Genomic DNA, 22,189 nt, shown 5'->3' with positions numbered 1-22,189 from the left:
AGTGACACACAGGGATATTTCAATTTATTGTATTTATTTATTTATTTATTTATTTATTTGAATTCTATACCACCCTTCCGAAAATGGCTCAGGGTGGTCCAAAAATGGCTCAGTGGCATAGTTCGTGATGATGTCATCCACCCAGGTTCGAGATGGCAGACATGTAAACTTTCAGGCAGTAGTGGGCTAACTTGTAAACTGCTTAACCAATTTGAACCAAATTTGTTACAGCTGTAGTGACACATAGGGACACTTCAACAGCATAGTTTGTGATTATGTCATCCACCCCAATCCAAGATGGTGGTCATGTGAACATCTGAGGTGCAAGCTGGCTAATTTCTGGACTGCCTAACCCTTTTGAACCAAAAAGGGTACAGTTGCAGTGAGTGACACCCAGGAACACCTCAATGGCATAGTTTGTGATGATGCCATCCACCCCGATTCAAGATGGCAGACTCATAAACTTTGGAGACACAGGTGCACTAACTTGTGGACAGTCTAACTGATTTGAACCAAATTTGCTAAAGCTGTATGGACACATAGGGATGCACCAAATGGTGTAGTTTTTGAAGATGTCACCCACCCTGATCCAAGATGGTGGACGTGTGAACGTTTGAGTCACAAGTGCCCTAACTTGAGGACTGTCTAACCAATTTGAACCAAATTTGGTACACATATAGTGAGTGACACACAGGGACACCTCAAAGGTGTAGTTTGTAATGATGTCATCCACCCCAATCCAAGATGGTGGACACATGAGCATTTGAGATGGAAGAGATCTAACTTGTGGACCTCGGTTTGCACCAAATTTATTCCAGTTTTAGAGATAGTGAAAGGAAAGTAGGCTGATTAGTTCTTACTAGAACAAGTTGTTGTTTGTTTGGGTTATCCTCCATGGGGATTGACACAAATGCCCAGTTTGGTGAAATCTTTGCTTTCAGGAAAATATTTTAATCTCATCATATTGGAGTTGGTTTTTCCAATTCAAGAACTTGTGGTATTTTCCACTTACGTATTGAGTGGCTATATACACTTTTCATTCTTTCACTGAGAAGATTTTTACATTCTCAGCCGATAATGAAATTCTGAATAAAACGCTAAGAAAGTATTTTGAAAAATTAGACGATGTCTTAACCAGACTGAATTCAGTTCTCCTGGAACAGCCATTACTTCTAGCTTCCAAGAGAGAGGACATTGTATGTTCACTTGAAATTTCCATTTGTTTTGTATTATTATCTAAAGAGTAACCGATGTCTTACTAATGTAAGTGTTTGGGGTTTTGAGGGGGGGGGGTTGGTGTATAAGTATGAGCTGCAATGTTTTTGAAAGTCTCCATGTTGTACAAATTCTAAGTTACAACTCCGGGGGGTGGGGGGAGAGGAAGGATTTTTTAATGGCTGTTATTAAGCTTACTGGGCTGCAAAATGGCATGAATAGCTTCATTTCAGCTGCCAGTCCATTTATCTGCATCTGCATACTATCAGTGCAGTGCTGCTAGCTTGACATTTGAACTGCTTTGTCAGTCAGCAGAAAACAAATTCACAGTTATAAAATCATAAACTCAAAAGGCAGCTGCCACTGTTATGTGCTTTCAGAAGTGAAGAACAGGAAGACCTTGAGGAAAATGAGAGTACGTATATAATTTCCTATACTTATGAAGCCATCAAAAGAAATTGTGCTGAATGAACTATATGCATGGTTCACTAAAGCACCAGTGCACCGAATAAACGAAGAGAGGCATTTTCTGTTGCCAAGGAAGCATTATGAGTTCACAGATAGACATAAAATCATCAAGGATCAATTGTAATAGTTTCACCCTAAATCAGGCAGAGTCTATAGTAATTATCATTCTTAAACCTCCTGAGATATCTGGAAATTTTGCTTCAGGTATACTCTGAGGAATTCTGAGGGGCACCAAAGAGTTTATATAATAATTTGCTTTGGATTACACAGTAGGTGAAATCCAGGAATAATTTACAGAACTGCAGAACCACCCTGAGAATTTTTCCTAGTCTTATCTGGAAGTCTTGAAATATCTCAGTGTTTTATTTCAGGAGGACAAATACAGGGACAGAGCCAGGTTGCACCAGACTACCATAGTCCCAAAAATTGTATGCATCATTCATTATGATACCGAAGCTGCAGGGGCTAATCCAAAAGGCAGTCTTTTGTGTTGATTTTTAAAAACCCTCTGGGGTAATGAAGGTTGTGTATTTGCTATAATGTTTCAGCAGAGGAATTTTATGATAGGCCACAGACAAGTCCAAAGTTGTGAACACTGAAGCCTCTTTCAGAAAAAGCAGCTTTTCATTGATAGTGGGTAATGGATGAAAATCCTCTAACATATTGGAGTTCACATATCTTAAATCTACACACATTCAAAGTGTACCATTTGATTTCCTCACAAGAACAATGGGAGAGAGACCCATTCTGATGAATCAATAGGTTCTATGATGTCAGCATGCTGAAGATGTAAGAGCTCTGCTAAGTGGCTGGCACAATGCTATAGGTATGTTCCTCTCTTTGTGTTGTACAGGTATTACATTTGCCTTCATCTGAATTTTATATTTGAAATGTATGGCAGTGCCAGGAGTATCAGCAAAAACAACTGAGAAATCAGCAATCGTATCAGCATATGGAGGATGCTCCATAATCTCTAATACGGGTTCCTTGCTGTTTGCGTCTAACATGATCCATGGGTTTTTCTGATGTTTCCAGCCCAATATTGAGATGTCTTTTTGTGGCATGTACACTTTCCCTTCTGCATTGTGTTCTTTGTATTCCAGGACAGCAGTGAAATATCCATTTATGGCTATAGGGGAACCTCCAAATCCCCATGGGTGGATGTCTAAAGGCTGCAGGTGCAGATCTGATGTCATAAGGAGTCTCTTGTAAATCAGTTGGGAAATGATAGTGTATGGAGAACCAGAATCAGTCAGCAATGGCACTTTATAGCCATTAAGTTTAACATGACAATTTGGAGAAGCAGGCTCTGATTCTATCATACTTAAAACGCTGTCGGAAAATGGTGCAGCTGCCTCATCCTTATTATTATTATTATATATTATTTCACATTTATATCCCTCTCTTCCTCCAAGGAGCCCAGAGCGATGTACTACATACTTAAATTTCTCTTTCACAACAACCCTGTGAAGTAGGTTAGGCTGAGAGAGAAGTGACCGGCCCAGAGTCACCCAGCTAGTTTCATGGCTGAATGGGGATTTGAACTCGGGTCTCCCCGGTCCTAGTCCAGCACTCTAACCACTACACCACGCTGGCTCTCTTATCATATAGTGAATCAGTAATGGAGTGGACAGCAGACTTGCAAATCTTGGCAAAGTGTCCCCTTTTTTGCAACTGTTGCAAGTGACCTTCTGTGCAGGACAGTGAGCAAAATTGGCTTTGTGGGCAGAGTCTCCACACCAGTAGCCATGGCACCACCTACTTTCTTTTGCTGACAGTTTCTGGGGCAGTGTCATATGAGAAGCTTGGATTTGAAAGGATTTAGATTGATCCGCCTGGATTTCAAGAGATTGGTTTTGGAGTACCAAAACGAGCAAGCTGGCACAGTGAAGAGCATGTTCCAACCTCCTAGCCAACTCTATGACTTTATCCAAGGTAAGTTTCCACTCTGGTAGCAGTTTTTCATGCAGTTTGGAACAGTTTGCTTTCATAACAATCTGATCCCTGATCATTTCATCAGTGAAGCTGGCAAACTCACAGGTGACACTTAAGGCATGCAATGCTATGCTGCTTAATAGATTCTGAGGCACTCACACACGATCAGTGTGAAGCTCCTGGGGGTTCTGCAGGGACAGCGGGCTTAGCCCACTCTCTCTGCAGACGGGCAACCACTCATAGCTGGGCAGCCAGATCAGCCACCCACACGACTGCCAGCTCCATCACAGCAAGCATGCGGGGCATCCTGGAGGGACCTCCGAACCTGGGAGGCTGCTTGCAGACTCCCGGTGGGGGTCTCATTGTGTGTCACCATGGCGCGGAGCCACGCTGTAGTGGCAAACGACCAGGAAACCCAGGTTGGCGGAGTGCTCACTCCATTAACCTGGGCTAGGGGGAGGGCTACTTTGACGGGCCAGCCGCCAGGGAACCACCAGGCTCACCCGTGAGCCTGCTGGTTCTCACAACGGGGGGAAACCGGGATGGGCTTCTTTAGCCCAGTTTTCCCCCATCGTGAGAATAGCCTCTCTGTCTTGCAAGCTGGCAGGTTCTGCTTCATAGATTCTATCTTGCAACCTGGTGGGTTCGAGCTTAATACGATTTCTGAGTCTAACACACTGAAACTGGAACATTATTACCTAAAGTGTAGGACTGTTTCCGCCACTGGCTAACAGAACATCTATAGGACTTGGACCTGCAGCCTTATGGGCACAATTACAGTTAAAGCACCAGAACCAAACAACTGAACCAATTAAGTTGCTTTTCTCCCTAAAAAAGAGATAGAAGTAGTAACTGATCTAGAAGTATAGATACAAATATGTCATGAGTGCATTTTTACAAAAACATTTGAACTAAATGTAAAAAAATAAACCCTGAACTTGGAAGAGTGCAAAAGAATGTCATCATTGTAATGTCACCTTCCACTTATGTCTCTGAAGTTTGGATGGTTGAATGTGACAACTTTCTTGCATAGCCCACCATCTTACAGACTGTGTATAGAAAGCTTCTAAGCAGCATCTCTAAGCCATAAAGCCCAAAGCACACACTTTTTATCAGGAGGGGGGGAAACCCAAAACAAATGGAAGGTCTCAAGGATTTATGCCCTTGAGACGAAGCTCTGCAATGTTACTGTTAAGATGGAAATCACCAATTTCTCTTCTGACTGCACTCTGTGGACAAGTGAGCAGATTAGATAAGTAGTGACACCAAATCAATGAAAGGAAATAGGGGCTGGTATGATCAACACCCTTGGTTCAACAAGTTAACTATTTGGTCACATATTGCTAGTTAACACCCTTTTGGAAACAGGTGTAAAATACTGCAAAACATTTTGTCTCTCCGACCTCCAGTTATAAACTATCTACGATCTCTAGATTAAAACAGTGTAATCTAGATCCTTATTTTTCTTTTTATAAGTCAACATTTAGGCTGCATTCTCAAGTGATGTGGAACCATGGATCCAGTGGACCTGGAGGTTCACTCCTCCCACCCCTGTCCACATTCACATGTAACCTACAGGAGGCGAACTTCAGTCACAGAGACTGCAGAGAGGAGGGAAAACTAGCTGTGTGGGCGTCCTTCTTGACTGAATGAAGGAAGAAGCTTCCTCCCTCAACTCCGGTTGCTGTAGAGGGGCTGTGGTGCCGTGTTCAGGCATAATGCCTGAACACGGCATTTTACGTAAGTGTTGCATTAATTTTACATACTTTTTCAATTAAACAGCCAATTTGGAGGAGAGAGAAGTAGATCTGACCTAAAGGAAACACACAAACATGGAATGTGGGTGCTAGAAATCAAATGACACTTGTTTTTGTCTTCGTCCTGTTAGGACAATTCTGCTGCTACAGTTAAAGATGTTGAATTGCTAAAAAGCAGCTCAGGCTGAGCCCAGGCTTCACCTTCCTCTCTGGGGTTCTCTGGTATTAAATTGGAAAGTTAGTAGCTGAAGCCAGATTGTGTATACCTAGACCTCACAGACACAGCAGCCAAATTGGACTGTTCAGGCCTGAATTCAGGTCCAGCTGCCTACAACCCCACCCGAGCCCTGACACCCTCTTTCTGTGAACCCCTGCTAACTGAGCAAAGAGACACCATTTAAAATGGTGATTCTCGTACATGTAGCAGGGAGAGAGCAACTGGCCCTATACAATCCCAGCACAGCATCCCTCCTGTGGCTGTTGCTGGTGTCTACCTTATGTTTCTTTTTAGATTGTGAGCCCTTTGGGGACCAGGGACCATCTTATTTATGTATTACTTATTTTTCTATGTAAACCTCTTTGAGAACTTTGGTTGAAGAGCAGTATATAAATATTTATGGGCTGGGAAGATAATCTTAAGCTTCTAGCTTATTGCTTCAAAATAATTTAGGAAGACACCTATTACATAGGAACATAGGAAGCTGCTATATACTGAGTCAGAACATTGGTCTATCTAGCTCAGTATTGTCTTCACAGACTGGCAGCGGCTTCTCCAAGGTTGCAGGTAGGAATCTCTCTCAGCCCTATCTTGGAGAGGCCAGGGAGGGAACCTGGAGCCTAGATGCTCTTCCTAGAGTGGCTTCATCCCCTGAGGGGAATATCTTGCAGTGCTCACACATCAAGTCTCCCATTCATATGCAACCAGGGCAGACCCTGCTTAGCTATGGGGACAGGTCATGCCTGCTACCACAAGACCAGCTCTCCTCTCCTCTTGTCAGCCTACAAGATTTTTAGGCTAATTTTGTACAGAGGGCTTTTTATACATTGCTCCCTCCTCTCCCCATTTTGTTAAGTGAACACACTTGTTTATCTACCTTATGCAGCACTGCAAATACAACAAACACACCCCATTTACACAGAGAAGGTGAGCCCTGGGGTGACATCATAGTCACCTCAGAGACAATTCTACATCAAAAGGGCTAAACTGGTTGGTCGGGATCATGGTGTGGTAGAACACTCAGGACACAGCAATATCCTTTTCCAACCTTTCTTTATTGCCATACAATATTCTCAGGGTACCTTCCCCCCTAGCAGGGAGCAAGAGAGAGTCCAGAGGCTTAAGAAAGACCTTCACCTTAACTTTAGGCGCAGAATAGTTTTTGCAAGGATGGTCAAGTTGTAACCTCACACCTGTCCATATCTTTGCTCCCTCTTGGTTTTTCTCCCTGTATCTCATCATCCCAGAGACAGTGATGAGATCCATCCATCCAACCTGCCCTCCCTCCGCTCTTTCTCTATATTGGCCACTCTGCCGTTTGGACTCCAGTGAGCCACTCCCAACTTCAGGTGTGCTTCTGTGGGGTTAATCACTCTGGAAACAGCTGACTCAGTGATATGCCCCAACTAGGCAATGATGCTCACAGAAACCAAGAGCCCAGCCCAGTTTCTGTGGGTCATGTGCTACCGCGGGAGCCACATGGCTCCCAGCATCAAGCCCGCATAATCCCCCCCCCCCCATTTACCTGATCATGATTGTGCTCAACTAACCCTGTTTACCTGCCGTGTGTCACTGCAGTGTGGCTCCGTGCCACGGCTACTCATGAGGAGACCCCCAATGGGGTGGCAACAACAAACCTCCCAGTGTCAAGGGCCTCCCCAGAATGCCTCGTGTGGGGCTTTCTGGGACTTCTGGGTCTGGGAGGCCCCCAATCCCTGCTGCTCCAGTCACCTGGCCACATACCACACTTTTTTTAATCCAAAGTCATTAAGGGGAAATGTAATATTGCCTTGAAAATGTAATATTAGAAGAAGTAAGACATTTGGACAACTGCTTTTACAAAACATGGGGAGGCCAAAATAGGGAAAGGAGCACCACATGTAGAGGAAGAAAGAGGAGTGTGTGTACTTGCAAATAATATATTTTTCCCCAATGATCTTCGCCGTCCTTGTTACAGCCAGAGCAAGTGGGCAGTATTATGCGATTAGGAAATAATATCAAACATTAAATAATATTTAATGAAACAGTATTTGTTGTGTTATGTGCAAATATTACAATTTTATTTATATAGGCACCCCATAACAATTGTCCTCTGGACAGCTCACAAAGTAGAACAATATAATAAATCATACTTTCAAAAATACATTAAAACAAAAACAAAAATTGCAACAAAACACAACTAAACACTCTGAGGCTATTCACACGATGGGGCTATTCGCCCCATCGTGTGAACCACCGGGCTTGGCTGTGAGCCCAGTGGTTCCTAGGTGGGTAACCCACCTAACTGCCCCTGCCCTAAAACCTGGTTTGTGGAGCGAAAGCTCAGCAAACCTGGCTTAAAGATCATGAGTAGCCACGGTGCGACTCCACGCTTCGCGCCATGCCTAGTCACGAGTAGACCCCTGGAGGGGAGGCGAAAAGCCACCTCCCGGCTCCGGGGATCTCCCCAGTATGCCCTGTGCACTTGTGCAGTGCATACTGGAGCTTCTGGGGGCCACGCAGCCCCCGAGCTCCCCAGCCCCTGCCGGCTTCGTCACAGAGCCTGCAATCGTGTGGGTGCCCGATCCGGCTGCCCAGGGCTCCCTCCCTGCTCGTGTGCGGTGAGAGAGGGCTTAGCCCTCTCTCCCTGCGCACTCTCCAAAACCAGGTCTCACTGATCATGAGACCCAGCTCTCTGTCTGCTTCATTGCTCAAATCTTGACTGAAGGTAATTTATGAGCAAGTTAAACAAATTCTACTTGTATCCCTCAGGTTAAAAAGTTTTAACTCTCATCTTGTTTGACAATCACCTCAGTTTAGGATTACTTTGTTGATTATTTTGATTTCACTGGGGCTCAGGGCTGCTTCATACATGACACTTTTCCTGTGTAGGAAATTTTACTATTTCTCAAGTAATCCTGAGAACAATTCCTCATTTGCATTTAAACTTCTGAAAATATATATTTAGCAAAATGGGCACTTGAATGACTTGCACACCTCATATATGCAATGTTTGGAAATAGTGTGTTTAAAGAGCCCTCACTTTCAACTAGCAGGCTTAGAAAGTGGGCTGTTTTAGAAATGGGGCATGAAGTTCACTTCCCTCAATACCTAACAGGCATGAACATATTAAGAAACTAACAGTTTATACTTTGTTTTTAATTTGACTTAAAATAGCTAATACATTAATGAGAGGGTGTTATATTATTTTCACAAGTCTGCTACCTAGATGGGCAGAATAAAGCAATTTAGAGCAGCAATTAAACCTAAAGGTAAACAAATTAGATAATATTCAAGCACATGATGCATTTTATTTAAATAAGGGTTTAAATGCATCCCTATCTTATCAGCTTTGCATTGCGATTGTGTGAAGTTTGTCACACACTAATTTAATTCCTCAAAATATTACTTTTCAGTAATGACTAATTAGAACATGGAGCAGGAATCAAAAGAGTTTAGCAAATATTAAAATTGGTTTAACTTTAACCATTTCTATGAATGCATGCCACATTTTCCCCATGAACTATGCCAGGATTGACTTTGCTGCTTGGTAAATTCCATATGATTTGGTGTGCTCCTCTATGGGCAGGTTCAGATATCACAGTGGCAAACAAGTAGGAGAAAACCATTGGTTGTCACCAATTGTACGCTCTCACTACTGCTGCTGCATCCGTGATGTCAGAACCCGTGAATGGTTACCAATTTCAGCCTGGCTTTGTGAAACCAACTTCAACTATTAGTTTCAGATGTCAAGCTGAGGTTGGTAACTGACATTCCCTGTCCAACATTCACGTGTCATTTGCAGGTTCAGATTTCACTAAAATGGTGAAATCACTACCACACTTCCAACAGCAATCAGTGGTTTTTTTCAACTTACTTGGTACATTACATGTGAAGCTGCCCTGTATATCAGCTCCTCTGCCCTGGAGCCATTGCCACATAGAAGCATTTCTCAATCAACTATATAATGTGTAAATCATCCCTTAAATAGCTACTCTGTTTGGGATGATGAGATTCCCTAAATGCATTGACTGACATGAGGAAAATTACTCAAAGAAGTACCATTGGAATTAAAAGAACAAGTCGGGCAATAGCTTGTCCTTTAAATTTCAGTAGAACTGCATTGAGTAATTTCCCTCTTAGTTTGGTCATAAAAATACTTTTAACATTCAGCAGGGCCAGGAGGCCCTTGAGAATGGATGGCCAATGCCTCTATGTCTTTAGTACAGGGCTGCACAACTTTAGCCCTCCAGCTGTTGTTGGACTACAACTCCCATCATTCCCAGTCACAGTGACCAATAATAAGGGATGATCGTGCTGTCTGCATTAAGACATAATACTGCTGCAGAAAAACCTCGTGTGACAGCAGTGAAACTCACTACAAACCAAATTTGAGTTTGGCGAGACAAACCTCAGTTTGCTTTTGCCTCAAAACCATGAGTGTAAGCATTCAAATGTAATGGAGTTCAGTTACAACCTCTGCCCCGTTTAACTATGATTTTGCATTGTATGCAAATGCAGCCAATGTCATTCTTCTGCACAGTCCAGGAAGTAAAATAGTATCAGCAAGGAGGCAAGCAGCACTTTTAACTCCACTGGGCCTGTTGCTACTTGGAGGAAAATTCTAGTTTAAGCAAGAGAACATACCAGTGTTGCTCTCCTTAAGAAGCAGTTGTCAGGGTTCTGCTTAGGATCGAATTCCCTGTCCCATGTTTTGCCAATGGTTTCATTGGGGGAGAAAAGAGGAAGGGGATTCAATGTATCCATGTTGAAAACATTGGCAAAAATGGGACAGGGATTATGAATATGTGACACAAAGCAGTTCTACAGAAAATTTATTTACATATGAATCCCCCCACCTTAGGAACATAGAAAGCTGCCATATACTGAGTCAGACCATAGGTCCATCTAGCTCAGTATCTACACAGACTGGCAGCAGCTTCTCCAAGGATGCAGGCAGGAATCCCGCTCAGCCCTATTTTGGAGATTCCAGGGAGGGAACTTGGAACCTTCTGCTCTTCCCAGAGTGACTCCATCCCCTGAGGGGAATATCTTACACTGCTCACACATCAAGTCTCCCATTCATATGCAACCAGGGCAGACCCTGCTTAGCTAAGGGGACAAGTCATGCTTGCTGCCACAAGACCAGCTCTCCTCTTCAGGTCTGAAGTACTTTTTACTTTCTGGTTGGAAATAATCCATCTGTCATTGCCATTTTCAACAACTTAAACTATTCACTTCCTTAATCTCATTTAAGGGGGAGGTGTTTTAGGCAGGCTAGACACCTTGGGAGCATCGGGCTCGCCAGTGAGCCCAGTGGCTCCCATGATCACTGGAAAGCGGGCTATGCTCCCTTAGCCCACTTTCCAGTGATCATGGGAATAGCCTCCCTATGTTTTTACTGCAGCTTCCCTCCCCAAGCTGCTTTGCCCTGTGGGGTTCCAAATGCAATTAGGCAAAAGTTTGCAAATGCATTTGAAATCTCCAGGGGAAAGTAGCTCAAGGAGGGGGAGTTTCTGCAGAAAAGTGTGGGGGAGGGTTATGCACTGCTTCTCCACTCCCCCAGAGCTGCTTTTTCTTAGAATGTCTTCTAAACAGCAGTTGGGGTTTTGTTGCACAGGCTTGCATGTAATGTGTAGTTAGTCCCTCATCTTCAGCTTCTGCAAGAGTGTAGTAAATTGTTTTGCATTGATGCAGAAAAGCAGGTGCTAAACAACCATTTTTGATGCTTAGGCTTTTAAGATTTTCCCATAATTATAAATCACAATTAGCAATTAGTATTCAGGTCTCAAAAAAAAAAAAAAAAAGACACCACTACAGTATTATAAATGGATTGCTCTCACAATTATTCACAAACAAGAGCAAGGAGAACAAAAATAAATAAATCCAAACATACTAATCCCCAAGTGCTGTAGGAAAGAAACTTGGTTAGTTAGATTTTAATTAGCACTTAGCAACCATTTAATGAATGTGGTCTCAAAGCCTCATCCATCAAACTGGAAGCACTGTATAGATTGCTTAAAAAGAAATGTGTTAACAGAGGGCCTTGGGAGAGTGCGGCAGCCATACCTACCTACATTTATGAATAACAGAAAGAACCAATCACCAGCAACCCAGAAATGTAGAGAATATGATTTGCTGTATCTACAGCAAATAAATAACACATGGAGCCTGTCACCAGCAACCCAGGAATTTAGAGGCTATTATTTACTACAAAGTAGTTTATTTGTGAATTCCCTCATACAGTAGTTACCCAGCATCAATCAAAACTTACAAGAAATGCTTATATGTCCAGAATGAATGGTTGTAGCTTCATTATACTCTAGAACGGGGTCAGCAACAGGATACCTCTGTGCCAAACTGGACCTTCAAGGGGTGACACCTGCTCCCCCCGCTCCCGGTTGCCAACACTGAAGCAAAAGAAAGTGGCATTTGCTGGCCTGTCATGAAAAATGTTGTAGTAAGTACACAAAGAGCATTACAAGACAGTGAAAAGCAGCAGAAAGCTAAATACATGGAATCTGATATGTCTATACGGTACAACCTGATCTTTCATTTAAAAAGGCTTACATTCTCCATAGGGCTAGGAGAAGAGAAGTAGCCCCGAGGAGCTGTAACAAGACAGGAGTTCAAGTGTGCTCCAGGCCCCCTAAGCAGTTCCAGTGGAGAGGAGGAGGGCACAATTTTCACTGTTCCTTCCAGATCAAGTTTTCATGAGCAGGAATCTGTCCCTGAATAATGCATGAATCCAAGACAGATTCCTGCACATGAACACTCAATCTGGAGGAAGGAGGGGACAGTGAAAACCACACCCTCCCCTCACTTCTGCTGGGGCTGCAGAGGACGATTGGAGCATACTTGAATTCCAGTCTTGTTACAGCTCTGCAGGTAAGCAACTTATTTCAGCCAATATTTATTTACTGCTTTTTAATGCATGCACCTTTGAGCAGCGTTTCTTAACCTTGGGCCGCCAGATGTTGGACTACAACTCCCATCATCCTCAGCCAAAAAGGCCATGTCTGGGGATGATGGGAGTGGTAGTCCAACAATATCTGGGAGCCCAAGATTAAGAAACGTTGTGCTCAATGAGTAAGACTCATCAAGTGAGCTTTGGAGAGGTGGGATATAAATGCTGTATATAAATGATAATGGCTTACATGATGCGCAGCATTACAGATCATAACATTGTGCTCCAGGGCGGCGCTGGCATTCAGAAGGTCTCTTACTCCTAAGGCAGCCCCAAAATTCAGAAGCAGTCTTTGTGCAAGCAGCACTTCTGCATTTCCCCCCATTGTTGCAAATGGGGGGGGGGATGTAGTAGCTTTGCTTGCACAGCCATAGCTTCTAAAAGGCATCAGGACTGCCTTAGGAGTCTCTGTGAAACTGTGCATCATGTAAGACAGTTGCTACCTTCACAATTGTAACCCCTCCTCCCCCTGCACGATTACCTGTCTGCCTTTGGATATAACTGGCAGGACTATAACTGCAGTCAGGGAGACTACAGAGAGGGAGAGGAACCATCAGCATGGGTAGGGGAACTGCCAGTGTGGGCTTCCTCCTGGAATGAAGGACAGCCCCAGCAGCCATATCTCAGCCAGAGCGAGGGAGGAGCTTCCTCCCTGAACTCCAATTACTCCAGTGTGCAGCATTCGGATGTTAACGATCCTGGAATGCAACCTTAGGTAGAAGTGGCAAAACTCACTACAAACCTAAGGATCAAACTGGGGTTGGGGAGGGAAACCTGTTGTGACTGAACCATGGTTGCATGCATTCGGAAGTACAAGAAATGCAACCTCAGGCCCCTCCAACTCCAGTTCCCCATTACTTGTGAAAGGGGCCAGTGTTTTATTCCCACTTCCCTGAATGGTAGGACATCCAGTGGCCTTTCAGTTTCCTTTTGGGAAATAGTAATCCATGTAAGGTTTAATAAGGGAATGGCATGATGTGATTGCAGTGTCAAACCCTTTCCCACCCTCCCAGTGGCAGCGAAGAATGTGGAGCAGTAGCCAAGGAACACAGCAGATGGTGGTGATGTTGTATCCAATGCTTTGGAAAAGATTGGAAAAGGGGGGACTAGATATGAGTTTGCCATTTTAAAATACAGCCCCATCAGCAGCAACTTTTCTCAGCCAGCCAGCCAGTTACAAAATGAAAGAGGACCTGGAAGTTTCAAGAACTAATTTGGAACTTACAGAGAAGCAATTTTGAGCAGATGGGAGATCCTGCAAATCCCATCTTCCTCCCAACTTGCCACTCCTTCCAATAATGTACTAGTCTCTTGGTAAAACTATGTTCCTACAACTGCTAAAACAGTATGCTGTGTTCCAGTAAGTAGCCAAAATCAATTCAGCACACTCAAGGCTGAGAATAAAAATGATGAAGGATCTGTAGCCTAATATTTCTGGGAGGAGGAAGGGGCAATGTATTGTTGTGGATGGAAGGAGAACAAAACCAATTTGTTTCACAAGAGGATGCATATGTTTCCTGATGTATATGTTTGTGCAGAGCAATGCGGGAAGAGAAGGACCATCTTATCAATCCATAAACTGCCCTCTGTGAGACGCTTGCACAAACAGCAATTTTGTATCCAGCAAGTATCTTACATTGCATCTTGGAAGCAGATACCTTGTAGAATTTAGAGGAAGGCGAAGAAGGCTTGCTTTCAAAACACATTTCCAGACATAAAGGAACAATACAGCAGGGGAGTGATTCTCATACCTTGTTATGGTGCCTGTTAGTGTGCCATGAAGGGGCTGAAGTGTGTGCCTTGAAAAATTAAGTCACCATGTCAGATGTTTCCATAACTTTTTAATAGCTAAAGTGGAGTGGCTCTGTAAAATATTGATCTTCCCATTCTCTGACAGTCAATAGGCAGGGACATTGTTGTGACCCCAGGTCACCCCAATTGGACAGGAGTTGAGGGCCCAAAAGGCCTGGCTTGGACCTGTGTCTGAAACCATCGTTTCAGTGAAAGATTCCCCGATGCCAGGCAACAGTGAACTCGTGAATGAACAGGTTAATTCCTGGGAAACAGGCCAAATTGCCTGTCCTGTGTCACAACTGTGAATTGCCTTGGGAAAAGTAGGAGTAACCCTATCTTTCATGCAGCTTGCTATGTTTGCTACAGTTGTCACCACTGATTTCTTGTTTCACACAGATTCCCATGCAATCACTTTAGAATGATTTTAGAAATGCACACTAAGTCTATTTACATACACACACAAACACACACACACACTATTTAGATTGATATTTCTTACATATAGGATTAGTGTTGTGTTTCCCTTGACATTTTTACTTCCTAATACCTCTTTGGGGCAGAGAGTTCAAGCTCAAGTTTTGTTCACACAGTAGAGACAAATCTGCAAAGCTCAGAAATGCAGATTGTCTTAAGAACACAAGAAGAAATGATTCATTTCTGATAACAGACTACAGCACACAGGAGATGGCTCTCAGTCTGCTGAAACTCACCTCTGGCAAACCAAGCAATTGTCCTGAGTGAGCAAGTTTTTCTGGCGCAAGTTAATGGGCACTTTAAGTGCATGATGGATATTGCTTTTTTGAGAGAACTTTATGTTCAGATCCAAGGATCAAAATGGTCATAAGAACTTAGCTTTGAACATGGCTTCATGCAAAAACCTTAGCTCATGCTAGGAGCTTCTGTCTAACTGCACAGCAAAAGGCAGGAGCCCCTTCCTCTGATGGACAAGAGATTGTTCAGAGCTTCTGCCGGGGGGCAAGTAAGCTGGGACTACCTCTGTCTATTTCTATCTGCAAAGGACTACCTCTGTCTATTTCTATCTGCCTTTTTGAAGCCTGTCTGCTGCAGCCACGGACTCAAGCAACGCTCACACCTATGGGCCACAACGAGACAAAATATGCTGTTCTGGAAGACAATCCAGCCTTTGCCCCCTTTCCCCCTACTAAAACTCTGGCATTCTGCCACCCCACTCCTAAAGCAGTCTCCCTCCCTTCTGTTGGGGGTTGTAATTTTTACACCCAGATTAATTATCAGAGCACTAAAGAAGCTACCCACTCCAGTTACAGAGTAGTAGCAGAGTTTAGTTGTTGCAGCTATTTAGAGAAGACACGTGGAGATTCTTGTAGAACTAAATACTAAGTATTTATTGGTGAAGTACACTTTGGATAGGAAAGACCTAACCTTAACCTATAGAACTACATAATGGATAGGTAGTAGAGAGAGAAAGGTTTCCATCTGCCCTCTAAGATGAAAGGGAGGGATTCTGACTCAGCACAGGAAATACCTGTAGAGACATATCAGGGGTCATAGAGTAGAGACAAGTAGGACAGTTAGGGAGACCCTTACTCACTATCTCTACTTCCAGTGCCCCTAGTGGTCATTAGGATAGTTGGTGCAAAAGGTCGATGGACTGGAAGTCCATCTCCAACACCTTCTTCTCCTTTCCATTCTCGCTACCCTTTGTTAGATTACTAGTTAATTAACACTGAAACCACATGCAACCAACATATTCATTAGTTAAGACATACCACACTACACTACACTGGGAAACATTACTGATTCAATTGATTTGCTTGATGGCACTACTGAGAAACCTGAGTGATCTTATTGACCTGTTTGACTTACCTGATCAGCACCATTGCCTTAATAAAGCCCATTGGAATTTTATAAGTGTGTCTGTCTTCCCTCCTACTTGTGTTTCTTGATCATTCATGGTTACCCTGTCAAATAACTATGCCAGTTTGTGGCTAGAGTGAACAAGCCTTATTCTCATTGCTAGCTCCAGAGCATACACAGAGTGTGAATCAGGCTCGGCTCACAACAGCATTATCCCAAGGGAGAAAGTAAGGATTCAGTGGGATTCCCTGATGGAAGACATACTACAGCTGACAGGCATGAGGAACTCCCAGGGACCATTTTCAAGGAGCCAAGTCTTTTCCCTGTACAGCTGAGCCCCCACTGGCTTGAGGGAAAGGGTGGTAGGATGCCAGGAGGCAAGAACAATGGGGTTATCATGCAGCTGTGTGAATGGGTGCACATGCACCCACATGTGCTAAATGAAAGCTGTCTCCAGTTTTAATCCAGAAGAAAACTGTGTCCCAGGAATCAAGCATTTTGGAAACATAAAGGAGAAAACAGCATTAAAACGTTAGCCAAAATGTAAATGAACACATACAGACACTGAAAATGATAATGCTTTCAGACATTTTAAATAAATAGGGCAGAGGAGAAAATAAGTTCTTTAAATTAATGGATAAAGTTGACCACAGGAATCTCCACTCCTAACTGGACAAAGCAGCACCTTTTAAAGTGGCAGCACTCTAATATTTAGCGGAGGAAGAACAATAGGGATGTGCCCGGACCTGTTCCGGAGGCGGCGGGAGTGTTCTCTTAAGGGCAGGGGAGGGTGCACTTACCCCTCCCGCCACATTTCCACTGCTGGCGCTCTGTTGCAGCAAAGCCCCTCAGGGTGGCAGTGTACCTCCCTGCCGCCCCATTGCCTTCATCTGTCATGCCCTTGCTCTCAGATAGTGAGGAGGAAGGGGAAGCTGACAGCCTTTCAGCCGATGCTGGGGTGCCTGAGGGGCAGAGCCCGGCTGTCAGTTCCCAAGAGACAGCTGAGGCAGGTCTGGCTGATGTTTCAGAGCAGACACAGCGACAGACAAATCAGAAGATGAGCTGTGCAGGCAACCCCCACTGACTCCACAACAGAGGTGTGTCACAAGATGAAGAACACAGCTGGTAACTATCAGGAGAAGTAAATGCCTCTTGCAGAGGGCTGATAAGCCTTGAATCCCTGCCAGCTGAGACTTATCAGCTTGGACTATAAAGCACATCAACAGCTTTTGCTTAGCTGCTGGAAGACAATGTTTGTCAACCCTTGTGTTAATAGCTTTCAAACCCAAGCCAAATAGAGAGAACTATTCCCGAGCCGTGTTTTGCATCTGTAGCCCAGTTGTTTTGTGGACTATCTTCCTGGACTTCCCTTCCGGGTGGCCAGATTGCTGACATCATTGGCTGGAAGTGGCCAGAAGTACCAGGTGCATGTGCATCTGTCACCAGTGCAAGCCTGTCTGCCATGCACGTGTGTACATGTGATGGGTGCATGCATGCCCGGTACTTCTGGTGACTTGCAGCCAATAAGGGCAATGGGGCAGTAGGGAAGTACGTTGCGGCCCTGAGGGGCTTTGCTACAATGGAGCGCTGGCAGGGGATATGCAGTGGGAGGGATAAGTGCACCCTCCCCCCTTAAGGGAACACCCCTGCCGCTTCCAGAATGCCAAAACAGCCCTGGTGGCCAAAACATTTCAGAGGCCTCTATAATGGTCTCCGAAATGTTTCGGGCTCAAGCCTAAAGAACAATTGTCCCTCTTCAGTTCAGAATAGTGTCTCTCCAGTGGCTGTTGCAGGGACCTCCCTTCTGTTCCTTTTCAGATTGTGAGTAGAGCTGTAGGTGAAGTTTTGACTTCACCCACAATTAACCAAATTTCAATTGTTATTTTTTTTGGGGGGGGGTAATTTGGTAGGAGTTAGAAATCCCTCTACTTTTGTGGTGGGACTGAAAACATTGTCTTAAATTTTGAGAGGAGGTGCGGGGGACTTACCTAAGTCTTTGGAGGAGTCACAGTGGTGGTGTTCTCTTCCTTAAACTAGTGCCTGCTGTTTCCGTGCAGTGGCAGCTGCAGTTGTGTTAGAAGTAGGAATGTGCATGGCTGGCTGGTTCAGTGGCGGATGGGTTACCTTTAAGGAGCAGAGAGAGTGTCCTCCCCGCCCTGCACTGCATTTCCCCTGCCGGTCCTGTCACCAAAATCCCTGGTGTGGGGTGGCAGCATACCTCCTTACCACCCCGGTCAGCATCATACCAGAAGTGGCCAGTGTACATGAATGACATGCACATGTGCACCAGCCACTTCCGGCACAATGCTGACTGGGGCAGCAAGGAGGCATGCCAGCGATTTGGGTGACAGTGCTGTCAGGGAAAACACGGGGAGGGTAAGGACCCTCCCTGCTCCTTATAGGTAACCCCCACTTGCAGCCAAACTGGCCAAACACCAAATGACTGAATGGGTCCGGCAGTCCAAAAAAGGACCACTGAACCGATTCGTGCACATCCCTAGTTAAAAGCATGCTCCCTCAGCTGACATAGGTAAGCTCCCTTCTCAAAATTCAACATATTTCTATGCATCCCTCACACAAGTGTTGAACCCCCTAATCATTATTGCCCTCAACAAACACATCAGTGGAAATTGAGGTGGGGATTCAATCTAGTCCTGTCAACTCCTTGGAGAAAGGGGGAAAAAATTCCTCATTCTTTTTCTCATCTTTTCATTCCTTCTGCTCCGTAAAGTGTTTTGTGAACTTCTTGTCAATGTATTTAAAGATTCTTCATCATCATCATCATCATCATCATCATCATCATCATCCCACTCCACCATGATACATGATAAATTATGTGAGTTTTTGATAGAGTGTCCAAAGAGGAGTGCAGCCAAGCAGAGCACACCGTGTGGCTCGGCTGGGTTGGAGGGCAACTGTCGGCCTATTGTAGAGAGTGGGAGTGCGCTCCAAAGCCAGCAGCTGCAGTGGTGAGTGGGAGCCTTAAAAGCAGATTATAGGCAGGAATCTCCATGCCACTGCTGCTGGCACAGATTCAGGGCACGAGTCTTAGCCATTTGCCTCAATCACCCCACCTCAGGACAGCATCATGTACACAACATCAGGAAGTCCCCCGAAGTGTGTTTTCCAGGCATGGAAGCATAGGGGACAATGAACAATGGAGGGGCTGCCAGCCCCAGAGGGAGGACCAGAGGAAGACTTTAGCCTGCAAATGCCTCCGAGGTGTGTACACATTAGAGCAAGAGCAACTAGTGAACTAAATGCTAAGGCTGGATCCCCCAAAATAGCTCTCACAAGCAGTCCTTGTGGGAATCTGCTGAACCTCCTGAAGACTCCATTTGGATATACCATCTCTGTGTATGTGTGTGTGTGTGTGTCTGTCTGTCTGTCTTCTCCAAGGTTAAAGGCAGGAGTCTCTCTCGGCCCTATCTGGATTTCACACTACAACAGTGTCACTACATGTCTGTTAAGTGTGCTTCTGTACTGCCTGTGTTTCGACATTTTAATTGTTTTAATGTTGATTTACAATATCGTTTTTGATGTTTTTTAAATTGCTGTGTTTTAAATTTCTCGTTTTTGTTTTTAACTAATGTTTTACTTTTGTTTTTATCTGGTTGTAAACTGCCCAGAGATGTAAGTTTTGGGTGGTATAAAGATATGTTAAATAAATAATAATAAATAAATTGCAGTCCCTGCACTGTCAGCAAGGTGCCGTTCACATTTCCAATGCCTTCTTTCAGGTTTTATCTTTGCATTACAGTGCTACAATGTTGCCCAAAATAAGCTGTATTTTCCCATTGTAGGAGGACTGTGCAAGCTAGAAGAGACTGCTCACCCTGCTGGTGGCTTTGCACAATACCCTTTATTTACAGTTCCAATACGATCCTGCTGAACCAAAGTAAACTACCACTGTTGTAGTGTATAATCTGGAAAGTGCCCTGGAGATGCCAGGGAAGGAACTTGGAACCTTCTGGATGAAAGGAAGCAGATGCTCTATCCCCTAAGGGGAATATCTTATAGTGCTCACACATGTAGTCTCCCATTCAAATGCAAACCAGGATGGACCCTGCTTAACAAAGGGGACAAGTCATGCTTGCTATCACAACACTAGCTCTTTTCTAAACAAAGGGAGATTCCCATTGTGATAAGTATTTGTTTGTGAGTCCAGCAGGTAATCTGTTTAGCAATACCAGGTGACAAATGTTGCAGTTAATAACTGTCATTTCCCCTCATTCCCTGTGGTCTCAGTTTCCGCTAATGCTTCTCTTTTTGGCATGTATGAAAATCACTTTTGTGCCTACCTTATCTCCCTTTCCTCCCCAGATTGCAGCATTTAAACATGCAAGGAAAGAATTAATGAGATTTGTCTCAGTAAATAATGAAGCATTGCCAGGTAAGTAGTAGAGTGCATTGGGTATAAAATGCCACTGTTTGTAGAGGGAGTACAAGTGATTTCAAGTTAGAAGCAAAAGAGGGAGGTAGGATCTTGGGGGAAAGAACCTTGTTTCAGAGCTTAAAGGCATCACCTCATACTGCGTGGAAGGAGGCAATGGTAAACTCCTCCTGTAGTCTACCAAAGACAACCACAGGGCTCTGTGGGTGCCAGGAGTTGACACCGACTTGAAGGCACACTTTACTTTACTTCAGAGACATCTGTGAGGCAATCTCCTCTGTCAACTGAAAATGGTTCCTTGCTTACTAGTTGTCCAAGCAAACTGCAGCAGTGGTCTTAGAGAAATTGCTTTTCTTTACTGTGTATAGTCCTAACTGGCATACAAAGAGTCTCTTCTCACGAGCAGTGAGAAGGGCTCCTGAATGGGCTGTGGGGAAGGCGGGTTACACTTTCCCCGCAGACGACCGCTCTTCCAGTGTTGAGCACATTCCCCACGTGCCCAAATGATTCCCCACGCGTCCAGGCAGTGAGGAGGGCTGGGCCTGGGATGTGTCGTCCCGGCCCTGGGAAATACCATGATGCACCTCACAGGATCCTCACAGTTTGCAAGCCCACGACCCAGATTTCTGCTGTAGAATGAAAAGAAACAGTTTTGCATCTGTAAGTGGGATGCTGGAAGGTGGGGAAGAGAAGGCATAGCCCCCTATTCCTTAAGGGACCTGCTTGGTGGTCTAGCTTTCCCCACCCCACCTTGGGCTCTCTTCTCTCTCAACCTCTCTGTGTCAATCCTTTACTCCCAAACTGACTGGTATCTTGGACAAAATGCTTGGTCAGATCCCAGCAGGGAGAAATGCGGGGGAGAGGGAAGTGACTGCAGTGAAGACAAGGAATCAGGGGTGACGCTTCAGACTTGCTGGGTAAAACTGCCCCCTATTTTTCCTTGTCACTGCATAATAATAATAATAATAATAATAATAATAATAAATAATTTTGAAACATTTTATACCAGAAATTGGGTGAAACTTGTAAGCAGCCCTTATTCCACCTATGTCAGTTAGTGTGGCCGAGTTTAAAAGAGCTCTCTCACAACTCTTCAACTTAAGCGGGGGGGGGGGGGATTGTGCCAAAAGTAAGTCCCGCCTACATAACTGGATGGTCCAGTCCTGGGCTCTATCCTGTTTACAATGCAAACTCTATGATGGGGTTGGGACACCACCTTGCAATTCAGATGATCATCTAATCACATGATAGTGACTACCCCACATTCTAAATCCTACATTACATCTAGTATTTAAATCCAGGGTAGAGAATGTATGGTTTTCCATTCAGATGATCATTTGTACATGAGTAGAGAAATCTGATCATGTGTTGAATGTACCATCTGAACTTTCCCATAGTTGAAAAATATGTAAATATGTATCTTTTTTTTTTTTTTTTTTTTTTTTGGAGGTGGAAAAAAGAATTCAGGGATTTTAAGAAGAGAGCAAAATGGAAATCAAAAGAAACAGTGTAAAGTTTGGACAGAATCAAAACAAAGAGATCCATCCATCCATCCATCCATCCATCCGTTGACGGGTCATTTTCAATCAAGTAAATCTAGAACTATCACGGATAATAGCTATAGAGAT

At 44.2% G+C, this 22,189-nt stretch overlaps 1 protein-coding gene across 2 annotated transcripts in view; it reads right to left on the bottom strand.

The window, feature by feature from the left end:
* The window catches only part of LOC128322537 (uncharacterized), a 184,862-nt gene that overhangs the window by 6,313 nt on the left and 156,360 nt on the right, over window positions 1-22,189 (bottom strand). The window contains exon 8 of one of the 2 annotated variants that reach the window (XM_053243972.1): window positions 11,926-12,011. The exons of the other annotated variant lie outside the window; for it this stretch is intronic. The gene's annotated coding sequence lies outside the window, so the exon portion shown is untranslated. Of the gene's footprint in view, window positions 1-11,925; window positions 12,012-22,189 lie in introns of those variants that run through there. 2 annotated transcript variants of the gene reach the window in all.

This window comes from Hemicordylus capensis, chromosome 4 (assembly GCF_027244095.1).
Source record: "Hemicordylus capensis ecotype Gifberg chromosome 4, rHemCap1.1.pri, whole genome shotgun sequence".
Taxonomy (NCBI): domain Eukaryota; kingdom Metazoa; phylum Chordata; class Lepidosauria; order Squamata; family Cordylidae; genus Hemicordylus; species Hemicordylus capensis.
Note: the sequence above shows the minus strand (reverse complement) of the source record. Positions and strands in the feature narration are given on the sequence as shown.